Source organism: Lutra lutra, chromosome 4, assembly GCF_902655055.1.
Source record: "Lutra lutra chromosome 4, mLutLut1.2, whole genome shotgun sequence".
Taxonomy (NCBI): Eukaryota; Metazoa; Chordata; class Mammalia; order Carnivora; family Mustelidae; genus Lutra; species Lutra lutra.
Window position 1 is genome coordinate 126,440,416 of NC_062281.1, and position 20,205 is coordinate 126,460,620.

Genomic DNA, 20,205 nt, shown 5'->3' on the forward strand with positions numbered 1-20,205 from the left:
GCCTCCCATCTTGTCTCCCTGCTTCTCCTGTCACCCCTTCTAGGCTATCTCAACATGGCAACTGAAGTGATCCTTTCAAATATAAATTAGATCATGTCACTTCTTTTCTCAAAACTCTGTCATGGCTCCCTGTTTCCTATGGAGTCAAAGCCAATGCCCTTACAAAGACTTCTAAAGCTCTATAGTTATGCTGTCCAAACAGGTGACCACTGGTGGCATGTGGTTAGAGATCACTCAAGGTAGGGTCAGTCTGAACTGAGAAGTAAAACTCACAGTAGATTTTGAGGAATTCCTTTGAGAAAAAAGAATGTGAAGATTAATGGTTGCCCAGGGCAGGGGCTGGTGGTAGGTGGTGGGTAGGGTATTGAGGGAATAGGTGTAGGAGTCAGAAGGTACAAACCTGTAGTTATATGATAAGTAAGTCATGGGAATGTAATATATAGCATGGTATCTATAGTTAATAATACTGTATTGTATATTTGAAAGTTGCTAAGAGAGTAGATCTTAAAAGTTCTCATCATAAAAATTGTAACTGTGTGAGGTGATAGAAGTTAACTAAATGTACTGTGCGAAGCATTTTCCAATATACACATACATCAAATCATTATGTTGTACATCTTAAGCTAATACAATATTATATGTCAATTATATCTCAATAAAACTGGAAAAATAGGAGTGTCTGGGTGGCTCAGTTGGTTAAGCAACTGCCTTCAGCTCAGGTCTTGATCCTGGAGTCCTAGAATCAAGGGCTGCATCAGGCTCCCGGCTCAGCAGGGCGTATGCCTCTCCCTCTGACTCTCTCACCTCTCATACTCTCATGTTCTCTCTCACCCTCACTCTCTCTCAAATAAATAAATAAAATATATTTTTTAAAAACTGGAAAAATAAAACATAAAAATGTAAAATATTCAGTCATCTTTATACTGATTATATATTGAAATTATAATATTTTGAATATATTGGATAAACAAAATATAGTATTAAAATTAACTTCACCAGTTTCTTTTTATTCTTGTAGAGTGGCTAGTAGAAAATTTTAAGTTGCATATGTGACTCCACATTTCTGGGTTGCATTAGATTTGTATTGGTCAGCATTGGTCTATTGTATCTGGTCCTTCCCTAAAACCTTTCCGGATCTTGTTTCCTGCTCACTCCTGTTCTTGTTCACTCCAATACAGATATGCTGACCTCCTTGCTAGTCTTTGAACATAGGAGCATACCAGGAATTCTCCTGCTTCAGGGCCTTTGCACCTGCTGTTTCCACTCCTTCATTTCCTTCCAGTTATCTGAATTATTTGCTCCTTAACCTCCCCTGGACTTGATTCAAACCTCAAGGTCTCAATGAATTTTTCTCTTTCTTCATCCACCTCTATTCCTGTATTCCCTGAGCTCCTTTCCTAACTTATTGTTCTCCACAGTGTTTGTCATACTATATATTTTTTCATATTTATTTTTATTATCTAACTTACTCTAGAATCCATGAGGGTAGGATGTATTGTTTAAAACTATGCTCCTGACATCTGAAACTATGCTTTGAACATGGTAGATTCTCAACAAATATTTGTTAAATAAATACTGAATGAATTCTAATCAATCACTTAATTATATGGGTGAAGGAACTGAGAATAAGCAGAGTTTCACAGTGAGTGAGGGGCAGAGTGTATGTACCCTCAGTAAGATCAATGCTATCAATCAGAAATGCAGGCACCACCCCTTGAGTCCTGACCCTTTACTTACATTTGTGTTTCTTCACCGAACTGTCCACATTTTTGTGTCTCTTTTAAGTCTTACACTTAAGGAAAGAAAGATCTACGGCAGAAATATATTTCACCTCTGTCATCACACCTAAGAGATGACCTCTGACATTCCTTTTTGCTTTAAGGATAAGCCTTTAAGATTTTTTTTTCTGGACAAGAATTGTAGATCTGCCTGGAAATGAATGACACTTCACCAGGAAAGATTTCTTGGAGGAAACCATTACATGTGATTATACAATGGAATATGTAATTTATAGCCCGAAGAATTTAAACTAGTTTATGTATTTGACTAACCAACGCATTTGACTGAGCACTAACATATTCCAGGTATTGTTTAAGGTTTTGGAAACAAACATGATTTTCAGGGAGCTAAGAGCCTCATGTGTGTGTTGGTATCAGGGGTGTGGTTAACAAACACACACAGGATGTATGAGTTTCCTATGTTGCTGTAACAAATGATCACAGGTTTAGTGACTTAAAATACACATTTGTTCTTTTAGCAGTTTTGGGAATGAGAAATCTAAAATGGTTCTTATTTGACTGAAATCAAGGTGCCACGAAGCTGTGTCCCTTCTGGAAGCTCTAGGGGAGGATTTGTTATCTTGCCTTTCTTCAACTGTTACTGACTGCCTGTATTCCTTGGTTGTGGCACCCTGTTTCCCTCTTGAGAACATGTCACTCCAGGATCTGCTTCCACCATCCCTGGTCATCTCTCTCACTCTGAATCCTCCTGGGTTCCTCTTACATGGATCTTTGCGATGATATCCATCCACCCACATAATCTATAATCCATAATCTCCCTATGTCAGGGATATAACTTAATCACATCTGCAAAGTCCCCATTGCTATAGAAGGTAAAATTTGTAGGTTCTGGGGATGAGGACGTGGGTATCTTGGGGGACTATTATTCAGACTACCATACAGGACAATATGACAGGTGTCACAGTGGAGGTAAATGCCAGATGTTATGTAGACACAAATGACCAACCACTCAGGGTGTGGAGGAGGAGTGGCACAGTTTTATGGAGTAAGTGACTTTGCGCTGAGGCTTACATGATGGGAACGGACAACAGGCATCACGTCTAAAGGAATGTGCAAGGGAAAGGAGGTATAAACGAAGAGGGCTTTTGCATGAATTATCTGTGGCTACCTAACAAATTACTTCCAAATTTAGCAGCTTACAATAATAAGTGAGATCTCATACAGTTGCTGAGAGTCGTGAATCTGGGCAACTCCTGACTGGATGGTCTTGCCTTATGGTCTCTCATGAAGTTGTTCTAAGGCATTGGCTGGGACCACAATCATCTGAAGGGGCAGGAAGAGCAGTACCTGAGCTCACTCATGTGACTGTCAGTGGAAATTTTCAGTTCCTTACCAGGTAGGCCTTTCCATAGATTTACTTACATGGCGTAGTTTCCCTGAGGGCAAGTAATCTGAAAGGCAGACAGAGGCGAAGATAGGAGCCCCAGTTACTTATAACCTCATCTTGCAAGTGACACACCACCACCTCTGCCATTCTGTTGGTATCCCAGAGCAACTCTGGGACTGTGTGGGAGAAGACTTCATAAGGGCATGAATACTAGGAGGTGGGGATCATTAGGGACCATCTTGGAGTGTGGCTACCCCAATATTCTTGGAATTAGAGGAGTTTCTGTGGTTGCTGGTCTGTGGGGCAGTCATGAGAGATTGGCAGGAACAAGGTTGGCATAGGAAGGGATAGCCAGAGCATGCAGGGCTGTATGTTTGACCAAGGATTTTGGAGATAATCCTTTTATTAATAGGGAGCTATTGTAGGGTCTTCATTAGTGAAGGGACATGACCAAACTGCTTTTTAGAATTATCGCTGTGGGGACTCCTGGGTGGCTCAGTCGGTAGAGTGTCTCCCTTTGGCTCAGGTCATGATCCCAGAGTTCTAGGATCAAGTCCTGCATCAGGCTCCTTGCTCAGTGGGGAGCCTGCTTCTCCCTCTGCCTGCCGCTCCCCCTGTGGTGCTTGCTCTCTTTCTCTGACAAATAAATATATAAAAATCTTTGAGAAGAAGAAGAAGAAGAAAGAGGAAGAAGAAGAAGAAGAAGAAGAAGAAGCAGGAGGAGGAGGAGGAGAAGAAGAAGAAGAATGATCACTGTGTGTGTGGTAAGGATATAAGAAGGGAAAGCAGAAGGCAAAGAGATTAGGGAGAAAAAGTGGTGGCTATTGCAAGAGTATAGCAGAGGATGAGACTTGATAGAAGGCACTGGTGGTCAGTGAGTGCCAAGGATGATGGTTTCTGGGCATTTTCAGGAGGTGGAATAGTTTGGGAGGCAGAGGGTGTGGGAGGGAGGCCTCAGAGTGAGTCCTGGTTTGAAGGAGGGATAGATACCAATCAACGAATCTACAATGAAAGACATGGTTGACATGAGAGTCATTTTCTAAATGCCATCTTTATAATATCATCTTTAGAACTGCCATTTTTGAATGCCTGCTGTATACCCTACTCTGCTATGAACCTTGCATTCATTTACTTCATTGTGTCCTCACACTAACCCAGTGAGATCTGCCATGTTATTATTTCCTTTGGTTAGATGAGGCAACTGAAGTAGGTACTGTAAGTATCCTATTTTACGGAGGAGGACACAGTCTTGGTGTAAACAGCAGTGTTCAATTATGTAGCAAGTACATGACAGACACAAGTCTCAAAACCAGATCTTTTGACTGCAGATCCCATGCCCTTAATTGGAAAGCCATCTACAGTGTGCCTTATAGAACTAGAGATGTTTTCCAGCAGGGTCGGGGTGACGTGAAGGGATGATTTATTACCAGACATGTGAGAGACAGTAAGTAAATAAAGCAGGAACAAGATCAGGAATCCACGTATGCAGTGGTTTGGACAAAGGGTCAAACGCCCTCTTCCTGTTAAATATGTAGAGACTCACATATGGCAATGCTTGCTAGCTTTTCCCTGGGACCCTCTGCCAGTTTTTTGTTATTTCTGAAAAAAATGTGTGGAAGTGTTTTCCTTCACTTAAAAAGACCCAAGTTGCTTGTTTGCTTGTTATGGGAAAGTCTAGTGTCCTATGTTGCCAGACGGTCTTTTAAGCCTAAGAATGATACAAAGGTAGCTTTACCACAGCACATTTTTCGTTAGAAAAGAGAAAGTGGAGTGGGTGGATGAAGGATGTCAGACAGATCATGTCTTTTTCCTAGAGAGGTTCCCATAACAGCAGATAAATTGGTCTGGAAATAGCTAGCAGTCATTTCTTTATGTAAAACTTAGGTTAAAAAAAAATCCTGTATCTAAGGTTGTACTGTGGAATTAAAGAGGGGATAAAGGGAATGGCAGTCATGCCCTGCTTTGTAAGTGGCTCCTAGACCATTCGTGTCCTAGAGTAAATGGACCTCTGGACCTCAGGCTTCCTGAAGATCAGAGTGTTAAAGGGTCCCACCAAAGGGTGCAAAAAACTTCACAGCTTCTTTGCAGTTGTCTGGAATTTCCCGGAGAAGGCAAAATACAAGGCTAAATATAGTCTTTCACCTTGAAATGCCATAAGGGTAATAAAAACAGGGTTATGATAGGTTGATATGCAACACTCCCACTTCACATTTTATGTGAGTTTCCAAGCAACAGAGCTTCGCTGAAACTAGAGAAGTAGACAAGTGAGGGATGAGCCCAGAAGGTTCAGCTATGGAGGTGCCCAGACAGCTCTGGACATCAGAGAACTGCGTGTCCCATTTCCCTAACCTAACCCCCTCCCACCATCCTGCCTCTCCCCTGCTCTACCCTCAGAACTTGCAGAACCCCCAGCATAAAGTGGCTCTTCAGTCAGTACTCTCGTCCTTGCCTTGATACCGGATCATACGTCATATGTTCCCGCCCTGAATTACCTAGGAACCATCCAGTATTAGAAGGAAAATAGGTTCTATCTCAATTTTCTTCATTATTTGTTAGTGAGGTATATAAAGCAGCGCATTATTTTGGGGAGTTCTAAGTCATCATTCAACTTACGGGACACCGGTGTAGCCCGTAGGTCTTGACAGAATTTCCGGTTCTAGTTTTAGGTTTCAAGACACTCGCATTAAAGTCAGCTTAATTTAATTAAAGCTCATCAACTGAATTTTCTTACTCAACTAATCTTAACACATGCTTTTTCCTTCTAACTTTTGTTTGTCTATTGAAAGAAATGTCTATTAAGTAAAAAAAAAAAAAATTATGAAACTTTTCCAGTCTGGGTTAACAATTAATATGGTGATTAGATGCCTATCAATATACTTGTTTGTACCAACATCATAAAAACGCACACGTTCCCACGGATGGGCTAAGGACAGCAAAACCAGGTAAAGACTGCCTGACAGGGAAGTAATCCACATTTCTAGGAGGGCCACTGTAATAAAGTCAAATGCTGGATATATGAAGATTTATGACATGTTAGCTTGTTATTATCACACATTATATGGCTAAGTCAGCCATGGGAAATCAATTCAGAAGGAAGTAGTCCATGGACACATTTAGCGTTCAGTTTGAAACTCTTTTACCTGCCACAGTCACAGGAATCTTAGAGTGCTAGAAGGTCGGCATTGACTGGACGTTAACATTAGGACATTAGCAAATGTTGGCTGAGTAGGACCTTAGTAACAACTGCCTGTTTGCCCAACTTGTCCAAGTTTTCTCTAATTGTCTTTATAAGCCTACGATTATAAATTTTGCCAGTTGAAGAAATCATTTGATGACATTACTGAAATGGACATTGTCTGACAGGTTTTCAGAGAATGAGATAAAATTCCAAAATTGTATTTCAGGGTGGAATTTGGTGTGTTTGGGTTTCTCCCTTCTCAGGGACACATTGAGCTGTCTCTAGGGAGAAGTGACACCAGGAGCCACAAAGGACAGGAATACTCAGGCTGGTGCTTGGTACTGCTGACTGACAAGCCCCAGCACCTCACCTCTGACTCCAGAATAACTCTTAGCTTCTCTTCCTGTTTTGTCTTGTTAGTCCTTCCAGTTAAGAAACTCTATTCCAACTGATGGCTTTCCTTCTTCTTCCTTCTTCCATATCCTCTTTTGTCCCCTCTTTATCGGTCTGGTGACTGTTTCAAGCACACTGGTCATGGTAACTGACCTCTCCTGCTCAGCCCAGGATCACTTCCTGTGGCAATGCTGAGCCATATCCGGGAGACCTCAGCCAGCCCTTGAGTTTCTTTCTAGACTCTACTTTCTTAGTGTAGTTTGAGGTTCACAGAAAAATTTAGACAAAGGTATAGAGATTTTCTATATACCTTCCTGTCCCCCCCACATGCTTAGCCTCTCCTATTATCAACATCTGCAACCAGAGTTAGATATTCATTACATGGATGGGTCTTCATGGACGTGTCAAAATCATTCAAAGTCTATTGTTTACATTAGGGCTCACTTTTTTTGTTTTTGAACATTTGACACACGATATTACATTACTTTCAGGTGTACAACATAGTGATTCCACTTCTCTATATGATATGCTGTGCTCACCGCAAGTGTAGCTACCGTCTATTACCACATGACCTTATTACAATGCCATTGTCTGTATTCCCTATGCTGTGCCTTTTATTCCCATGATTTAGTCATTCCACAACTGGAAGCAAGCTTGTATTTCCCACTCCTCTTCACCATCCTTCCACCCCCCCCCCATCCCCTCTGGTGATCATCCATTAGGGTTCTCCCTTGGCATTGTGTGTTCAATGGGTTTGAATGAATGTATAATGACATGTATCATACAGAGTTTTTCATTGCCCTAAAAATCCTCTGTGATCCACCTATTCAACCCTTTCCCTACATTAACCCCTGGCAATGACCATGTCCATAGTTTTGCTATTCTAGGATGTCATATAGTTGGAATCATATAGTATGTAGCTTTTCAGATTGGCTTCTTTCACTTAAGCAGTATGCATTTAAGTTTTCTCTGTGTCCTTTTATGGCTTGATAACTCGTTTTCTCTTAGCACTGGATAATACTCCACTGTCTGAATGGACCTCAGTTTATTTATCTGTTCCCTTACTGAAGGACATCTTGGTTGCTTCTAAGCTCTTACAATTCTGAGAACAGCTGTCATAAACATTCTTGTGCAGGTTTTTGTGTGGATGTAAGTTTTCAATTCTTTTAGGCAAATGTCAAGGAGCATGGTTTGCTGGATCATGCAGTAAGAGTATGTTTAGTTTTGTAAGAAACTGCCAAATTGTGTTTCAAAGTGACTATGTATTTTGCATTCTCTCAACCAATGTCTGAGAGGTCCTGTTGCTCCCTACCCCACCAACATTTAGTGTTGTCAGTGTTGTGGATTTTGGCCATTCTAGATAGGTGTGTGTAGTATCTCATCATGCTTTTAATGTGCCTTCTCCTGATGACATATGATGTGGAGCAACTTTTGATATGCTTTCTCAAAAAGAACAGCACATTTACTGTATCTTTAAAATATCACAACTAGGTCCCAAGAATCATCTATCATTTTATTTCTGTTCCTGAACAACTTAGAAGTTATTCATCAGCCTGAGGAGCTATTCCTTTTTCAGAGACATGGATCCATCCTCAAATTTTCTGATAGCCTTGTTTTCAACTGTTGTGGCTTGCTGAATCAAAGCTAAATTTGATGTAAGTTGAGCATTCCTTCCAGAATTAACTCATCTTTCTGGGCACGAGACATTGAACCCAAGCGATGTCTGGCCTCATCCAAACACTGCAGATGTATTTGTCACCCAAGAAATTTTGGACTTCAGTCAAAGACCTATTCCCCTGACTAATGACATTGATGGGGGAAGTGAGCATACATAGACCTCATCTTGTAACAAAAACCCAGTGTAACACCCTTGATCACGTTCTGTATGTAACTACGGAAAGTATGAACAGTAGCCATTTCCTTTCTATTTCCCCACTGTTTGTTAACCCAGAGCCTCTTCTTTTTCTTTCCAAGAAGACGGAGTTTTATACTGATGCGCTGGAAGGCCTTCCCCAGGGCTCTTCTGAGGCTCTTCACAATAGCTGTGCAGCCCTTCAGAGTGATGTTGACATTTTCTGGAATGTCAGTCTTCTGATTGCTGCCCATTGCAGATGTGGCGAAGAGCTCATATGCTTGTCATCTCTAGGTCTTCTTTGGTGAGTTGTCTGTTAAGAGGTGGCCCATTTTAACTAGGTTGTTCCTTTTCATATTGTCAGTTTTTAAGCGATCTTTGTATATTTTGGGTAACAGTGCTTTATCAGATGTATCTGTTACAAAGTATGCTCCCAGTCTCTGGGTTGTCGTCTCATTTTCTTATCATTGCCTTACACAGCAGAAGTTTGGGGTGCCTGACCGGCTCAGTCAGTGGACCATGTGACTCTTGATATTGGGGTAGTGACTTTGAGCCCCACACTGGGTGTAGAGATTACTTTAAAAAATAAAGATTAAAAAAAGTAGTATTAGTCACCCTTCTTGAGAATATTCACAGAACAGAGGTTCTTTTTGTTTTGTTTTGTTTTGTTTTTTTGAGGTGGGGGAGAGAGTGTCAGTGGAGGAGGGGCAGACGGAGAGGGAGAGGGAAAGGGAGAGAGAGAATCTTAAGCAGGTTCTATGCCCATCGTGGAGCCCAAAATGGGGCTTGATGTGATGCTCGATCTCACAGCCCTGAGATCGTGACCTGAGCAGAAATCAAGTGTCTGATGCTTACCAGCTGAGCCACCCAGGTGTCCCCAGAAGTTTTTAATTTTAACGAAATATATTTACCAATTTTTTCTTTCATGGATTGTGCCTTTGGTTTGTATTTAAAAGTCATTTCCATGTCCAAGGTCATCTAGGTTCTCTCCAATGTGGAGTTGCAGGAGTTTTATAGTTTTGTGCTTTATATTTAGGTCTGTGATTCATTTTAATTTCTGTGAAGGTGTAAGGTCTATGTCTAGATTAATTCCCGGGTAGTGAACAAACTGTTATCTGGCAAGATCAATTAAGAATAAGAAAATTAGAAGTTTTTATTTTATCTTCACTGTTTCTTCTCTGATGTTCTTCCTTTCTTTATGTAGATCCTAATTTCTAATCTATATTATTCTCCTCTCTAAAGAAGTTCTTTTAACACTTCTTGTAAGACAGGTCTGTTGGTAAAACATTCCTTCCACTTTTGTTTGAGGAAATTTTTATTTCTCTTTTGGTTTTAAATGCTAATTTAAATTTAAATGCTAATTTTGTAGGGTTCAGAATTCTAGAATGTTTGGTCTATTTGGATGGACTAGGATGATTTCTGAGGAAAAGGTGAATATAATTCTTATCTTTGTTTCTCTATAGGTAAGCTTTCCCTCTCCCCTTCTGGCTTTTTTCAGGACTTCTTCTTCACTTTTGATTTTCTGTCATTTGAAAATATTATACCTAAATATAGGCGGTTTTTGTTTGTTTGTCGCATGCATCCTGCTTGGGGTTTCTGAGTTTCCTGGATATAAACTTGGGAAATTCTGATTCATTATTGTTTCAATATTTCTTCTGTTCCTTTCTCAATTTCTTCTTTTTTTGATGTTCTCACTACATATATGTTACATCTTTTGCAGTTGTCCCATAGTCCTTGGATAGTCTTTCCTATTTTTTTCAATCTTTATTCTTTACTTTTCAGTTTTGGAAATTTCTACTGATATACATCCTTAAGCTCAGGGATTCTTTCCTCTGCTGTGCCCAGTCTACTAAAAAGAGCCCATCAGAGGTGTTCTTCGCTTCTCTTAGAGTGTGTGTTTTTTTTTAATCTCTAGCTTTTCTTTTTGGTTCTTTCTTAGGATTTCCTTCTCTCTGCTTACATTGCCCTTCCATTCTTTCATGCTGTCTACTTACTCCTTAGAACCAGTCCTAGCTGTTTTAAAGCCCCAGTCTGATAATTCTAACATCCCTGCCATGTCTGGTTTGGCGATTTGCTCTGTCTCTTCAAAAAAATTTTTTTTTGCCTTTTAGTATGCCTTGTAATTTTTTCTTGATAACTGGACAGATGTACCAAGTAAAATGAACTGCTATCAATGGGCCTTTAGTGATGTGGTGTGAGGTGTGGAGAGGGAGGGAGAGTTTTACAGCCCTAGGATTAGGTCTCCATCTCTTAGTGATTGGAGGTCTCTGGCCTTTGAACTACACAAGTATTTCTCAGGTTTTTTTCCTCCACACATCCCTCCCCCCTTTAGGTGGGACAGGGTGGGCTATCTGGAGTTAGGTATTTCTCTTCCCCCAGGCCAGTTAATTTCTCATATTACCTCAGCAGGTTAGTTTCTGGTTAATTAGTTTCTCCTGCCCGCAGGACTTGTTGAGAATGGAGAGCTCTGGTGTGTTTCAAAATGCGCCCCCCCCCCCGCCCCCCAAGAAGCCCCAGGGGATTTTTCTAGGCTATTTACTATGAGAACCTGGTCAGGTATTGGAGTTAAAACTCATAACAGTTTGGGGGCATGTCTAAAACTAGGTTCTGTAGCTTTTAACTCTCAGACCTGCCCACACTGAGCCTTCTATAATTCATTAATTGCAAGTCAGCTTTTCCCACCCTGGCGCTGGTTCCCATGGTGGTTTCTACTCAAGAGTCTGCTCAGGTAAGCTGTGATTTCCTGTATTTGTCTGTCTCTCCTATATTAGAGGTAGTGGTTTGCCTTGTCCTCCTGTCTCTTCAAATGTTCAAGAAGCATTGTTTATTTTTTAGTTTGTTTTACATTTTATATGTTATGGGGACAGAATGGTGATTTCCAAGCTCCTTACATACAGAACTGGAGACTGTGCTCCTGGGTTTCTTGCCCTGGCTGGAGGAATTTGTGAAATCTCCAGGCTACCTGGGTCCCAGGTCAGATAGCATGTGGTATAAGAGGCCTTCATCTGACCAACCAGGCCCAGGAAAAGCTCTCACATGCAGGAGAATGTTCCTTGCTCAGAAAATATGGTGGGGTCCTGCCTGAAATGACTTTCTCTATGAATTTACTACTCCAGGTACCTCACATTGGTGGAATCACATTTTTTGTTTTGAGACTGGCTTATTTCTCTTTAGCATAATGTCTTTAAGGTTTATCCATGTGATACCATGTGGTAAAATTTTCTTCCTTTTTAAGGCTGAACACTCTTCCATGTATGCATATATCACATTATGCATATCCATTTATCTCTCACTGGACTTTTGGGTTGCTTCCATCTTTTGGCTATTATGAATAATGCTCCATGAACAGGAGAATACACATATCTGATTGAATTCTTGCTTTTAGTTATATTGGGTATGACTCAGAATTAGAATTGCTGGATTGTGTGGTAATTCTATTTTCAATATTTGTGAGGAATTGCCATGCTATTTTCCTCGGTGGCTACCCCATTTTACATTTCCTCTAGCAGTACACAGGAGTTCCAATTTTCCACGTCCTAACCAACTCTTGTCATTTCCTTTTCTCTTCCTCCCCCTCCTCCTTCTGTAATTAGCTAACCTAATGGGTGGGAAGTGGTATCTCCTTGTGGTTTTGATTTTTATTTCCCTCATGATTCATGAGGTGCATCTTTTCGTGGGCTTGTTGGCCACTCATGTATCTTCTTTGGAGCAAAGTCTGTTCAAGTCTTTGTCCATTTTCTAATCATGGTGTTTGTGTTTGAGTTGGGTCAGATCTGATTTTTTTTTAAATTGTCTTAAGCAAATTTTAAATACTGGTTACTAAGTAACCATTTGAAAAACATGGGAAACAAACTCCCAACAATTGTGGGGGTCAAACAAACCCTATTAGCCAGTGGCGCTGGCCCCAGTGCTGCCAGCTCTCGGCCCTCGATGGGTACGGATGTCTCCACTGGGGATCATCCAGAAAGCAAAACCTGGTAGGAAGGACCAAAGGAAGGGCATTCCCTGACAAATGCGGTGGTTTCCAAAATCTGGTTTTGTTTCCTTCTGTTTCCGAAGCCTTACCTGCGCTCGCCACAGCGATGAGAACAAATTACACATTCGGCTTTATTTAAGGAAGGGCCTCGCCTGGCGAGGAGGCAGAGAAAACTTACCATCAACCAGATGTGGAGCATTAAAGACCTTTATTTCATTGTCCAGAATATTCCATTGTGAAACATCTGTTGACTCGGTATTTGCAGGAGGAGAAAATAGCATGTTGATCTGGAAATATATATATATGTATATACATATATATATACATACATATATATGTATATATATATAAAGGTATATATATGTATATACATACATATATATATTTTTTTTTCACACTTTTTTTCTTGAAAGTATATTAATTAGATAACTCAAGGAGATGGCAGTTGACCTCCATGCTGATGTCTTCTAGTACTGCTGGGAAAGGTATTTCGAGTGGGCTCAGTGGAAGCAACCTGCCCTGGAAGGTCCAGCAATTGATTCTGCCCCTGCTACTGTCCTGTGACCTTCCATTCTGAGCTCTATTTCTTCCCCTATAAGATGGGCTTAATAATAGCTTACTGGAGGAGCTTTGCGAAGGAGTAAAAGTTTTTTGTTTTTTTTTTTTTTTTAAAGTAGAGGTACTTTTAAAATGTAATGTTCTATGTAGCCCTAACCTTTGAATCTCACTCTTTCCATTGGTCCTGGGAACAAGTGTGGGAGGGGTGACACTGGCAATGGTGTTTGGTCTGGGCTTCCTCAAGTGTTATAAGCAAAGCTCCAAGCCCCCTGGACTTTGCCTTTTGAAGGCAAATGAAGTTTTGTTTTGTTTTGTTTTGTTTTCTGCTGTGATCATTACTGTCCTTGGTATTTTCCACTTGGCAGCTTGCATATCTCCTCCTGGCTTCCTTGGAAGCCACTGCCATCCCCCTTCTGACACATTCCTGGCAAAGGCACGGCTATGGTAAGCCAGGGGGGCCCACGCCCTTCGCAACCCACACAATGACAAGCTCAGTACTTGCCCCCGAAGTTCCCGTCCACACCTGCTCAGGGCGAGGAGGCAGCTCCCTGCAAGTGAGCACCATTCTGTAGGCCAATGTCTCTGAAACCCAAGCAAAGGCAGAAAGCCTTCTCACAGACCTTGAGAATACATTTGAGGACCTCCAGAAATCCGTGGCTCCCAGTGTAGCAAATGGTGTTCTGGGAAACCCAATGATGGAAGACAGGAGCACAAGTAAGAGACGAAAGAATGGCCTTTCCATACCCCAGGGCCTCTCCTTGCTAGCTGTGTCACTTTGGGCAAGTTTAGCAGCATCTTGAGTTTTAACATCCTCTTCTATAACACTAGGGTAGTCATAGCCATTTTAGCAATATGATGACAGGGCTAAAGGGGACATCAAACTTAAAGTGCTTGGTGTTTGGGGGGAGCATAAGAAAAGTTAATTCCTTAACAATTTGGAGGGAAAAATGTACCAGGGCCAAGGCCATGAAGCATTTGCCAGGTAGCAGCCAGAAGTGCAAACTGTACATTTTTCCTTTTCAAGGAGATGCGGTCCAGGAGAGATCTAATGTCTGGGCATCCTTGTGCCATCAAGTGAGTGTCCTGGGCTTAGTAGGTGGTTTCCTGAGATGTGGGAGGTTGCATTGCCTAAATTCAGTGTCCTACAAGGCCACACTCTGTCCTTCTTTCCTGAGAGCCTTGGGAGCCCTTGTACAAACACCGCTCCTGGACTCCTGGGGGTCTGCGCAATAGCCAAGTTCTCCCAGAATGGGTAGGAAGATTGGGCTCCTCACTGCGCCTTTCTACACAAATGGCCACAGCTGTCATTATTCAGGGCTGCACCTGCAGAGAAAATTATATAGCTGGGCAGCTTAGGGCCATGACAAATTCATGGTTTTCCAAATTGGTTAACCCTTAATCATCCTTTTGGCAAGAGTCTTCCACTTTTCCTATTTTCCTCAGCTACTCTTCCAAGCCTTGACCCTTTTCCACATACCCCCTAACTTACCTCTGCCCCACCTTCTCTGCATATGGACTGGCTTCCAATTTTCTGAGAAAAGCCGTTTTCTAGGCATCCCCTTTCCCATCCTCGAATCTCTGCATCTTCAACATCGTTCACTCTGGTGCCTTATCTCTTCAGAGTCAATCCACAGGCGCTTGGCAGAGCCCCTGAGATGTGGTCTATTAATTTTACCAAGACTCTAGGTGTTATAGACCATGTCATGATGGAGATGGTGGACACCATCTCTGCTACCACAGGGGTACAGGCTGCTTGAGAAAAATGAAACCAAGTGGGAGGCAGAGAGAATCCTGTAATATTTCAATCACTCTTTAGAAGCAGTCATGCCTGGTTTTTTTTTTTTTTTCAGTTTCGTGAGTTAACTCTCTTTTCCCCTTAAGCTGGTTGGCTTCTGTCCCTCACAACTAAAGGGGACCGAAGGGAAGTACGCTCTTCTAGACTGTAAATGTCAGCAGGGAAGGACGGCGTCTGTGTCTGCATTGTTCGTTCCCGGCACTTCGGAGAGTGCCTGGCGCATAGTAAGTTCTCAAGAGATATTTCTTGACTAACCCTACCTGTGCCTAGTGTTGATGGTCCCATCTCTCCACTTCAGCTCCATCTTTGTTCCTTTTTCATTTTCTTTCCTGTGTTTTAAGCCTCTCCCTTCCTCAGATTGTATATATTTCTGAGTCCTCTTAATCCTAAAAATAGAAGCAAGCACATACCAACAAAATAAAAATCTTCCTTTATTATGGCATTTCTTTCTAGCACCCTGACCTACTTTCCTATCTCATCTGAGCTTTTCAAAAGCATATTCTTAACACACTGCAACGTGGCTTCCATTCCAACGATTTCTGTGCTGTCATACTCATTCCTGACATGCTTGGCTCGAATGCATGTAACACTCTCTGTCAGCCACTCTTATTACAGTCCATACAGTTGATCGATACCCCTTCTTCCCGGAAGGCAGGATGTCCCTCAGAAGCTTCTAGAATCCGCTTTCTAGATCTCAGCTCATGGCTCTTCCCTTTGCCTGAAATCTCTGCTTCAGTCCTAACCTTCTGTTAACAGAATTTGGAATTCTTTTCCCACATTGGGACTACAGCAGCACAATACTCTCCTTGGCCTTGGTAATTTGCTGCTGGTGGTAAAGTAGATCATGTCTCCGTTAGCCAGTGTGTCCAGGGCCCACACTGATGTCACATTTTGACCTTCAGAGTTATACCAAGTGGAGGATGGCCACCGTGGCTCTGAGGCTGACACTCTTAGCTCAGTGATTTTGGGTATTAAACTGGAATTTTCTCTGCAACCTCCAGGATTAGGTGAGAGATAGATTTCATTTTATGGAGGATAGTGTACTATTACCTAAGGTCATTTCAGGAATGAGACTGAAAGGAGGTACCTTGTCAACTGTTCCAGGAGCGCTCTGGGAATTAATCCTGGCTTGTTCTGATGACCTGGTGAGTAGTCGAGGATTCTAGACATCTAGGAGAATATTACAACTTCATCCATATAACAAGTGCAAGTGCATAAATAACCCAAATTGTTTAATTTATAGAGGCTTAAGAGATAAACAATCTCTGCTCTTCCTGCTGGCTCTAGAAAACAGCAGAGTCCTCCCGTGGCTACATCCATTTCATTTAGGCACTCAGCAAATATTTGGCAAGCACCTACCATCTGCAAGGAGTTTATTATCCACCTAGGGACAAAAATCGTGCAGATAAATAGCTTTAATAAAATGTGGCATTAAATTTCAAATGGGCTTTCTTCTGTTAAAAGGCTACAAGGAGCCTTAAGAGTAAGAGCTAAGTCAACAAACGCAAAGTACTCATTTAATCTAGTAAAAAGCCGGTTCATCTCATTCAGTGATGGCTAAACCTGGATCTGCGTAGGTGGAGGGCGGTAGCCTAGGGTGGGCGCTGGGACTGATCTCCCTAACAATGTTCCAGAGTGGATCTGATGTGTTCCCCTCGGTTTGGACATCACTGGTATATTGCACCCTTCCTCAGAACTGGACTTGCCATGAAAGTGTCATTGGACGGCATATTCTTGAAAATGGGTCCTCTCTTGATTATCTAACTATGCTCCCTCTGGTTCTCTCCTGTTTTTTTCTCAGTCTCTTTTCCTGGCTACTAATTTTCTTTCAGCTGTGTGCTAGTTTTCTATGGCTGTCATAACCTCAAACTTAGTGGCTTGAAATAACACAAAGTTATTGTGCAGTTTTGTACATCAGAACTGATATACACAGATCTCACTGGGCTAAAATCAAGGTGTCAGCGGGGGCTGTGTTTCCTTCTGGAGGCTCTAGAGGGGAGTCTATTTCCTTGCCTTTCCTAGTTCCCAGAAGCTCATGGCCCTCATCCATCTTCCAACCAGCAATCTGGGGCTGAGTCCTTCTCATGCTGCGTCACTACGACTTCCTCTTCTGCCTCCCCCTTCCGATTTTGAAGACTTTGTGACTAGACTGACCCCACTGGGGTAATCCGCACAACTCTGAGCAACTTGAGTCCATCTGCTGTCCCCTTTGCCTCTTCAGAGGTTCTGGAGATTGGGACGTGCATGTCTTTGGGTAGCGTCCAGGTGGCAGCTGCTGCCAGCCCCTTACTGTGCTTGTTCTATAGCCCTTTCTTTGCAAATCAGGTTTTCAGAGACCAAACAGGTGGTAATGAGTGAGTGAAGCTGGACAGGGGGGTAAAGGGACACTGGCTGATCAACCAGCCAGTTGTTACTATGTTGTCAGATCTTTTGCTTTTTCAAAAAAAGTCAGAACTTCTAATTTTGTTTCTTTGATATATCTCACAGCTTTTAATTATTGGCAGGAAATTTTAATGTTTAAAAGCATTATGGGAGCCAAACCAAACACATCTATTGCCATATTTGGCTTTGAGAGGTCCAGGCTCCATGTATCCCCCCTGGAAATGACCTCATTATGCCTAAGGATTCAGCTACCACCTGTACTGTGTGTGCTGACTCCCAAACCTCTGTGTTTATATACACTTCTCTGTTGTGCTGAGAACAACCTCACCAACTACATTTTCAACAGCCATATGCACTCATGCCCAAATCTGCTTCTTGAGTCTGAGACTTGGGAGCCCCTCACTTTCTAGTCCAGTGGTCACCAAGTTCTACAATCTGTCCCCTCCTTTGTACCTGTGGCCATGATTGCCTCTTTACTGGATTATTATAACACTGTTTTTGCTGATCTCTTAGGCTCCATTCTTCCTGATTCCAGACTACACTCTAAAATGCAACTTAGACCACATCATTTTATGCTTCTACTGAGCATTCTTCAGTGGATTCCAATAACCCACAGGGTGAAGTCCAAAGTCCATAATCTAGCATTCCATGCCTCTCACGTTGTGACCCAGCATTACCTCTCCAGCCTCATCTGTCACCACTTTTCCATTACTATCTTGTATTTCCATATTCCAGAACATTGATTGCAGTTCCCTGTATCTGGGCTGTGGCTTACCACTCACTGGTCTCTCTGATTGGGATGCCCTTCCCCATGGATACACCTGGAGACCTTCTCGTCCTTACCCCAGAAGGTCAGGGCTTACTTAAGCTGTGCAATGTCCCCCAACTCCTTCCCCTCAGCCTTTCTGCAGCCTTTCTTCCCAGCAATTGTTGTGCTCTGCTAATACATTCTTTATCTGTCTCACGTGCTTTAATTATTTGTTCATGTCCATGTCTCCTATCTTTGTGTCATGAGTACTTAGCAGAGGGCCCTCACAACAATCACGCCTAATAATATTTCTGAATGAACGAATGAATGAAGGAAGGAACCATGCCACACAGATGGCATCTGTCCTATTTAGGATCAAAATTACCCCAAGGAGTTGTAATTCTTTGATGAGTTTCTCAGTCCTCTCTTCAAATAAGTTTCTATCTTCCGCCAGCTGCAGAAGCTCTTTGAATGATTTAAAATGTAGAATTCAAAATTGGCTGCCAAGAAATGCCACTTCATTTCCTTTCTAAAGTAACGTGACTTTTCCCGTGACCCAGACAAAAGAGCAACCCTTAGATAATGTTTCATTAAAAAAAGAATTTTTTTTTTTTTTTTCAGGGAAAAAGAGGTGAACTTGAGTGGATTTTAGCTCTGCCCCTTTCCTTGGTGATCCCTAGGTATTTCTTTCCAGGTGTGAGGACTCTTCCCTGTGTGGACGCTCAGGGGAAGGGCAGTGCATGGCCTGCTTTTAGTCCCACGGTGACGCCATCTCAGGAAGTACCCAGACCCTGTGGACCTTGCAGGCTCCTGCAACTTAGTCATAGATCTGGGCAAGGACCACAATTTATAAAGCATTTCTCTCAGACAGAGAGCAGATTAGTCATCTTTCTAAAAATGGAAGGAACAGGCACAAAGGGGCACTTGTCTTCACTGGGAGCCTGGCCAGCAGAGCCCCCAGCAAAGCCTATAGACTGACTGGAAGTCTTGGGGGGAAGATCAGCACAAGGACAGTCCCACGGTCACTCCCCATCTGCCTAACTATACGAGGGCAGCAGACCCAGAGGCAAAAAGAAACCCAGCTCCTGGACCCACAGTTACCGGACATCACTTTTTTTTTCCCCAAGATTTTATTTATTTATTTATTTGAGAGAGGGAACGGGTAGGGTGGGGAGAGGAAGAGAATCTCAAGCAGACTGTGCTCTGAGTGCAGAGCCCACTGTGGAGTTCTGTAGCAGGACCTGAGCTGAAACCAACCTGCTGAGCCACTCACATGCCCCCAAACATCACCTTTTTTGATGCCCGAAGTTTACTCTTCTCCTGTTTCTCTGGGTATATTATCTACACCTCCCCCCTTTGAGGGAAAGAGAGAGGGGAAAAGAAATGAACATTCACTCTCTATTCACTGTATACCTGTTATGAACGAGGAAATGTGTTAGATGCTTTAAATGCTTTTCTTTTTAAACTTGTTTCAATTTTATTTGCCTTCTTAAATCTCCATTTTACAAGTGAGGAGACTGAACATCGGCAAGGCCAAGCGATTTGCTCATTTCTGAACAACCAGTGAATGATGGAGCCAAGATATTATTCACTAGATGTTATTTCAAAGCCCACACTTGTTCCGTTGATGACACAGCTGATATAGGAGAATAGCTGTCACATCTAATTTTTGTGCTTCTGTGCCAGAACGGACAGCTTCTGTGAGCCTATCCGATTTATAATTTTATTGGGTAACATGTCCAGAGTAGTCTCAGACCCACATTCGGGCGACAAATCAACACTCGTTAGGTGAAGGGTAGGGCCTGCCAGGTTGACCTGAAGGTGCATGAGAACCAGCCCCGGCCTGCCAGGACTTGGAGGCTTCTTGGGTGAGTGGAACAAGTGAAGGAGGAACACTAGAGCACACTAGAACCCAGCGTCTGCCGCAAATAAGCATGCTGGCAATGCTGGACATTTCTGCCATGACATGCTGATGGTGTTCTCATGGGTGACATGCTCCCCTGGGTGCTTGTGGGGCCAGAGCCGCCATAGCCTCTCTGTCGCTCACTCAAGAGCATGTGTTGGACTGCAGGTAATTGAGGGCTTGCCATTAAAGGGATTCCTTGAATCAAGGAGGGTGTTTGGTATTTTCATCATTAGTAGTGACATGCCAGTGGCAATTTCACAACAGATGGTCGTACACCCATATGTTCAGAGC

General features: G+C 42.4%; 1 pseudogene; it reads right to left on the reverse strand.

Annotated features, from left to right (window-relative positions):
* Positions 1-8,238: 8,238 nt before the first annotated feature.
* Positions 8,239-8,803, reverse strand: LOC125097372 (60S ribosomal protein L9-like; annotated as a pseudogene).
* Between the last annotated feature and the right edge of the window lie 11,402 nt (positions 8,804-20,205).